Source organism: Labeo rohita, chromosome 3 (genome assembly GCF_022985175.1).
Source record: "Labeo rohita strain BAU-BD-2019 chromosome 3, IGBB_LRoh.1.0, whole genome shotgun sequence".
In the NCBI taxonomy this organism is placed as follows: domain Eukaryota; kingdom Metazoa; phylum Chordata; class Actinopteri; order Cypriniformes; family Cyprinidae; genus Labeo; species Labeo rohita.
Window position 1 is genome coordinate 55,507,150 of NC_066871.1, and position 6,958 is coordinate 55,514,107.

The window sequence follows — 6,958 nt, forward strand, 5'->3', positions numbered from 1 at the left end:
GATGAATGTTGAGAGAGATTGAGTTGATTTACTTCATCAGAATGACAGATGATCTCATGATGAAGTTCATCCACACAGTGAGACGTGACGAGACGATCAGATGAGACAGATATCGCAGGATCAATCAGTGTTTGAGAATGTGCAATCAAATTTTTCTGATTAAATAAAAGAAAACAGAATTAAGTACCATATCTGAGTGAATAATGGTGTAGATAATGGTGTGTGAGAACAGAAACACTCTGACCTGTAAATACCAGCTCTGATCGCAGTCTGGATTGTTGGTGTGATTCAGTAGAACAGGCAGAATCATATACAGAAAACCCACTGGAGTCTGAATCTCTGCACACGTCACATTGACCATGTCCATGTTTTAGCTCAAATGAGAAAACTGTTTGAAAACACAGAACAAATTATTGCATTTAATTCCCTGTTTTCTTAGTTTTCCATAAATTATAACTCAAGTTTCCTTGCACAATGATACTTTATTTCAGACTAATGGAAGGTAACTTACTCATGAATAAATATATATAGAGATTATTCTAGGTGGGGACTTTAATATTGTCCCAGATCTTAAGATGGATAGAATTCCTGCTCCAATTAGACCATCTACAATGGATTCAGAGTTATTTAAATTTTGTAGTAATTTAGGGGTAATTGATGTATAGAGACATAAACATCCATTGTTAAAAGAGTACACATGGAGAAATAGGGAAAAATCTAAACAGTCAAGAATTGATTTTTGGCTAATTTCTAATTCTTAAGAACAATTGAGTTTCAATTGAACCATCAATACTGTCTGGGGGGGTACAAACAGTACAAACATACAAGACCAAAGACGACACTATTCAAGACCATACGACATCACAAATCAGCACAACACAAGGAGACATGTCATTATGTAATAAAAGGGGGAAAAAAAGAATCAAAATAAAGAGTAAAAGAGTAAAGCAAAGAATCAAAACAAAAAGTAATGCAACCAACTACGTTAGACTAATTAACTAAAGTATAAAACCAAAGAAAAACAAGACTAGACCAAAAACTGATAAACAGCTTAAGAAAATATTACAAGTAAGTAAAGGAAGAAAACTGAAGTTTTCAAGACCAAAAACAGCAGGAAGAAAACTGTAGCAAGGATACTCAAATAACAGGACAGGACAGGACAGGACAGGTGGGCACAATTAAAGAAATGAGGACAAGACATGGGCTAAACAAGAGGGCGTGGCCAAGGGAAACAAGGAGGCAGGGTCACAGGAACACATGGTAGACACAAACAAAGACAAAGCAATGTGTTAAGACACAAGACAAACAAAGAAACATTAAACAAGGACAACACAGACAAAGCTGCCAGGGCAGAGCCCTGACACAAACATGTTGGAGTCAAGCTAAGCAAACAAATTTGTACGGTAAAAATTGGGAGTTTATGAAATTTCAGATTGGACTTAGTGCAATTAAAAAAAGGCAAAGAAGTTGTAAAGTCTAATAAGTTAAAGGAAGAGGAAAATATTAGAGCTGTTTGTAACATCACTGATAATGATTATGACATGAATTCTAACTTGTCAATGAATCTACAGGCAGAATTAGATCAATTATATCTAATGAAAGCAAAAGGTGCATTTGTTAGATCGCAAAGACGTTGGTTAGAAGAAGGGGAAACTAATTCTAAATATTTTTTTTATAATTTAGAGAAAAGAAATGGAGAGTATACGTCTATTAGAAAACTTAATATTAATGGTCATGAAACGCTAGGGTCTAGGTGTAACGGTGACACTAGGCCTATTATTCATTGTATTATTATTTCGAAATATGTCTCTGATTTTTATGGTAAATTATTCTAGCAATGCATGCTCTGTAAATGAAATAGATGATTTTTTTGAACCTCCTAAAACATAATAGTAATAGTATTAATGAAGAATTTAAAGCTCTTTGTGATAAGAAAGTATCCATTTTAGAAGTTAAAACTGCTATTAAAAAACTTAAATTAAACAAATCCCCCAGTAATGACGGCTTAAATGCTGAATTTTTAAGACATTTCAAGATGATCTAGCTGAATTTCTTTTAATGGTCTTTAAAGAATCTATTGATCAGGGTGTTTTGCCACCATCTATGACACAAGGCCTAATATCTTTAATTCCAAAGCCTGATAAAGATCTGTTATCACTAGATAATTGGTGACCTATCACCTTAATCAACAATGATAGTAAAGTTATTGCCTCCATATTCGCTGAAAGATTAAAATTAGGATTAGAATCTATCATTGATGAGGTGCAATCAGGTTTTATAAAAGGAAGACATATTTGTAATAATATTAGACTATTATATTAGATTAGAGGATAATATTAGACTATTATATTAGATTATATTAGATTTGATCTTATAGACTATATTGAAATTGTTAATGAAAATAGTTTTATTTTCTTTGTCGATTTTTACAAGGCTTTTGATACAAATGAATATGACTTTATTTTCAAAACCCTTGATTTTTTTTTGGTTTTGGGGACATATTTCAAAAAGTAAATAGGAAAAATATATAGTCAAATTAATAGCTCTGTTAAATTGACCTATGTAAGTTCATATAGATTTGAAATCAAAAGGGGAATTCGACAGGGCTGCTCTATTAGTCCATTGCTTTTTTGTTGGTTACGCAAGTTATGGCCATTCGTATTAAGAAAGATTTTTCCGTGGTATTAGAACAGAAATTAAATGTACCCAATTAGCCGATGATACTACCCTTTTTTTAAATGATTATACAGACATTGAAAAAGCAATTAAATGTCTGCAGTTATTTTCATCTGTATCTGGCCTCTCCCTAAATATTAAAAAATGTGAACTTATGGCCTTAGGCTCCTGTAGTCTTACTGAAATATGTAATATTCCTGTAAAAGAAGTCATAAAGTATTTGGGTATTACGATACGTAAAAACAAAAACGTTAGAACTGAGTTAAACTTTACTCCTATTATTCAATCATTTGAAAAGAAACTAAATTCTTGGCTGATGAGAGATATCTCCTTAACTGGTTGTGTGTTATTAGCTAAAACTGAGGGTTTATCTAGGTTGGTTTATGCTGCTCAAGTGTTAGCTATACCTATATTTGTCGGCCTAAAATTGAAGGAGGATTGAATGTTTTGGATTTTAAGACCTCTAATATGACAGTTAAAATAAAATGGCTCAAAAATTATTTAAAAAATAAGGAGAGTTTATCGTATACAGTACCTAATTTTATATTTGAAAAAGTAGGTAGTATAGAATTCTTATTAAAATGTGATATTAAGTTTTACTTGCATGGACTCTCATAAAATCATAAGTGTACCATTTGGAATAATAAATATATATGATCTAGAAACAAGACAATTTTTGAAAGTTGGTTTAAAAAGGGAATTATTTAAAAACATTTTGATTGGAATAAAATTTGGATGACACCTCATAAGTATTGCATCACAAAAAAAGTGAAAGAAGTTTCATATAAAATTTTCCATCGAGTTTACCCTGTTAAATCACTTGTGTTACAGCATTTTAAGGTGAACATTGAAGACACTTGTATTTTTTGTAAATTTTCCCCTGAACCTATTAATCACTTATTTTGGGAATGTCCTAAGTCACAAGTATTTTGGAAAGAACTAAATAATTATATACAACAAAAAGCTATGATTTCTGTGGATCTTGTAGAAGTTGATATTATGCTAAAATGTTTTTCACTTGCAGGTGATGGGAGTTTTATATTTATCCTTGATTTGATTATTATATTATATTATATTATATTATTATAGTTGCCCGCACCCGTTACTATATTCATAAAGCCAAATGGAATGATAAATTACCAAATTTTGAACAATTTAAAGTTGATATTAAAATATATTTGGAGACAATAGAAAAAAGTAAAAATTTAAAAGCAAAAAAGAATATACAGCTGTTTAATAAGTACAAGTTGTTTATATAAAAAAGCCTTTCTTTTGTATTATTGTTATTATTCATGTTATGTTTTTTTTTTTTTTTTTTTTTTTTTTTTTTTTTTTTTTTTATTAATTTATTGTATTCTTTTATGCCTCTGACATGTAAGGATATATGTGCTCTTGTATGTAAAATGTATTGTTGTATTTGTGTGTAGTTTATGTAGTTGTTTTCGTTAAAGTTCAATAAAAAAAAAACATTACATGTTTAAGTTAGTTTAAAACAAGTCATCTTCTGTTGCCAGCAGGTGGCGCTATGATTGTAATGGAATATTGCCCTTCAGATGTGTTCAGGCCAGGACTCTTATCGTACATGTGAAGTTTGGGGCAGATCGGACATTGTATGGCTAAGTTACAACATCATCTATTCCCATGGCGAAACATCGAAATTTGACAGGCCGCCACGGACACGCCCTACAACGAAAACTCAAGATCTTCACAATTTAACGTCACAAAAGGCTTTAGATTAGACTGACCTAATCTCTAGGAGGAGTTATATAATAATAATAATAAACGGGGCAATTCCAATAGGGTCCTCACACCATCGGTGCTCGGGCCCTAATAATTATACATATTTAGATAAAGTATTAAGACATAAACAATTAAAGACATACATATTCAAGATATTTAAATCTTTTTACGGACTTGCACATTGAAAATGAAAGAAATCCCGTATTTTAAGGACAATAATGTCATAACATAACTACAGGTCCTGTTACAGCATATCCATTCCAAGAAAAAAATAAATAAATGAATAAAATAAAAGAAAAGAATAATAATAATAATTACGACAGCAGTTAATCGAGCATCTGCATTGTTGGTTTACTTCAGAGTCGCATCCAGTCAAAAGAGCCACACGTTCACATTGGAGTATAAATATCTAAAGTATTTTGTTTATAGGAATATATTATTTCCCTACACACACACACACACACACACACATATATATATGAAAAAAATACATATACACACATACACATGGCTTACCACTTTCAGTAAATCAATCTGAGAAAAAAAAAAGAAATTTATATATATATATATATATATATATATATATATATATATATATATATATATATATATATTCATATATATAAATGTATATATATTTTTTTCTCAGATTGATTTACGTATTGGTTTATGTATTTTTTTTTCTTTTCTTTTTTGTTTTCCCCTTTTATTCTTTGCCTTGCTCTTCTGTTTGATTTTATGTCATGTACATAATGTTTGAAAATTGAATAAACATATTCAAAAAAAAAAAAAAAAAAAAAAAAAAGAGCCACACGTTGATTGATTTTCATAAACAGTTCGTCTCCTTCAAGGATAATTATGATTCGTTTGACAAAAGAGTTTATAAACCTGCAAATCATAAAATCCGCTCACAACGCAACTGTATTTAAACAAATATATTAAACATATGTCATACCTTAAGCGTGAGAACGTGGTGCGAGCAAAAATAGATTCCTCTTGATGCACTGGCGATTTAGAGGAGTCGGACAAGGACGAGCGTATTTTATCTTGGGTGTTTTATCGGGAGGGGCAATCAGTGCCGGCCTGTCCAATAAGCGATACAGGCGGTCGCCTAGGGCCCCGCCTTAAGGGGAGGGCCCCGCGGCCGCGAGGTTGTCACAGGCCCGGCTCCACGTGGAGGACAGGGTGGGCCTGGCCCACCCTATCAGAAGCTTGGCCCATCCTGGCCCCACACTACGTGGCCTAACAGCCAGTCACGGAATTGGAGCGATATTCGGTTGAGCTAGATTTTAATTTGTCTTTTTTTTTTTTTTCTTACCGGTCGCACCCCGAAACATTGTAATATCATGTATAGTTTTCGTGCTATCAATACGCAGGGTATTAAAATTGCTTACTTTCACTTTTGCTTTCGTGATTAGCGCGCACTCTTTGTAAAGCATGGTCTGTCAGTCATCTCTCCTTACCCTTTTCTTTTTTTAAATAATTTTAGTAACAATATAACATAAAATATTTTTATAGTCGCTAATCCCCAAAATAATCCCCAAATAAAATCGCTTAATGTTTTGGTGTATTGTATGGTTCTATTGTTAGTCACAACATGTCGGAGAAAACACCTTTTGTATCCCACCACGGCAAACAAAGTATATTAACACCTTATTTTGTGTAAAAGATAGGAATAATAATACTTCTCTTTTCTCCAGTATAGCTAAGTTTTTTCCTCTCTCTCAGTGAATGCATAATATTTTCTGACCAAAAAAAAAAAAAAAAAAAAAATGTTTGATTTTAATCATAATAAATTACATAATAAATTGTTATTAAATGTATTGATAATCATTTACAATAATTATTGTTTTGTTTAATGTCTTTATTTATTAATAACAATAATCGGAATTAGTCACATTGATAAAAACAACATTTAGGCCAAATTGTGCATCCCTACAAACAGGCACAAAAACTTAGCGCTCTTCTATTTTTGGATTAATTGAAATGAAACAATGATAGAGAGATTAAAGTGAAGTTGTGGTAGAAATGGAACCGTTAAATAATTACAGACCCGGATCCAATGTAATGGAATAAAGTTTGTGTTTGCGTATACTTAATTTATATTTTATTTATTTGTGTTTCATGTGTATCTATTCACTCAACTAATTCAATCTCACTTGCACTCCTATTTTTTTTTATTTTTTTTTGTTTATATATATACACTACCCTTCAAAAGTTTGGGGTCAGTACATTTTTATTGTTTCTTTTTTTTAAGAAATTAATACTTTTATTCACCAATGATGTATTAAGTTAATAATTCAAAGTTTATTAAAAGATAATAATAAATAATTTACATTGTTATAAAATATTTATATTTTGAATAAACACTGTACTTTTTAAACTTGTTTTTCATGAAAGAATCCTGAAAAAAAAAATCACAGGTTCCAAAAAATATTTGTCAGCACAACTGTTGATATTATCCAACATTGATCATTCTAATAATAAATCCACATATTAGAATGATTTCTGAAGGATCATGTGACACTTAAGACTGGAGTAA

The 6,958-nt window shown here is 31.0% G+C and overlaps 1 long non-coding RNA gene across 1 annotated transcript; it reads right to left on the reverse strand.

The window, feature by feature from the left end:
• Positions 1 to 90: 90 nt before the first annotated feature.
• Positions 91 to 5,412, reverse strand: LOC127162478 (uncharacterized). The gene is made up of 3 exons (XR_007827365.1): positions 5,372 to 5,412; positions 245 to 388; positions 91 to 155 (listed from the first exon to the last, which is right to left on the reverse strand). It is a non-coding gene; the product is annotated as an uncharacterized LOC127162478 (long non-coding RNA).
• Between the last annotated feature and the right edge of the window lie 1,546 nt (positions 5,413 to 6,958).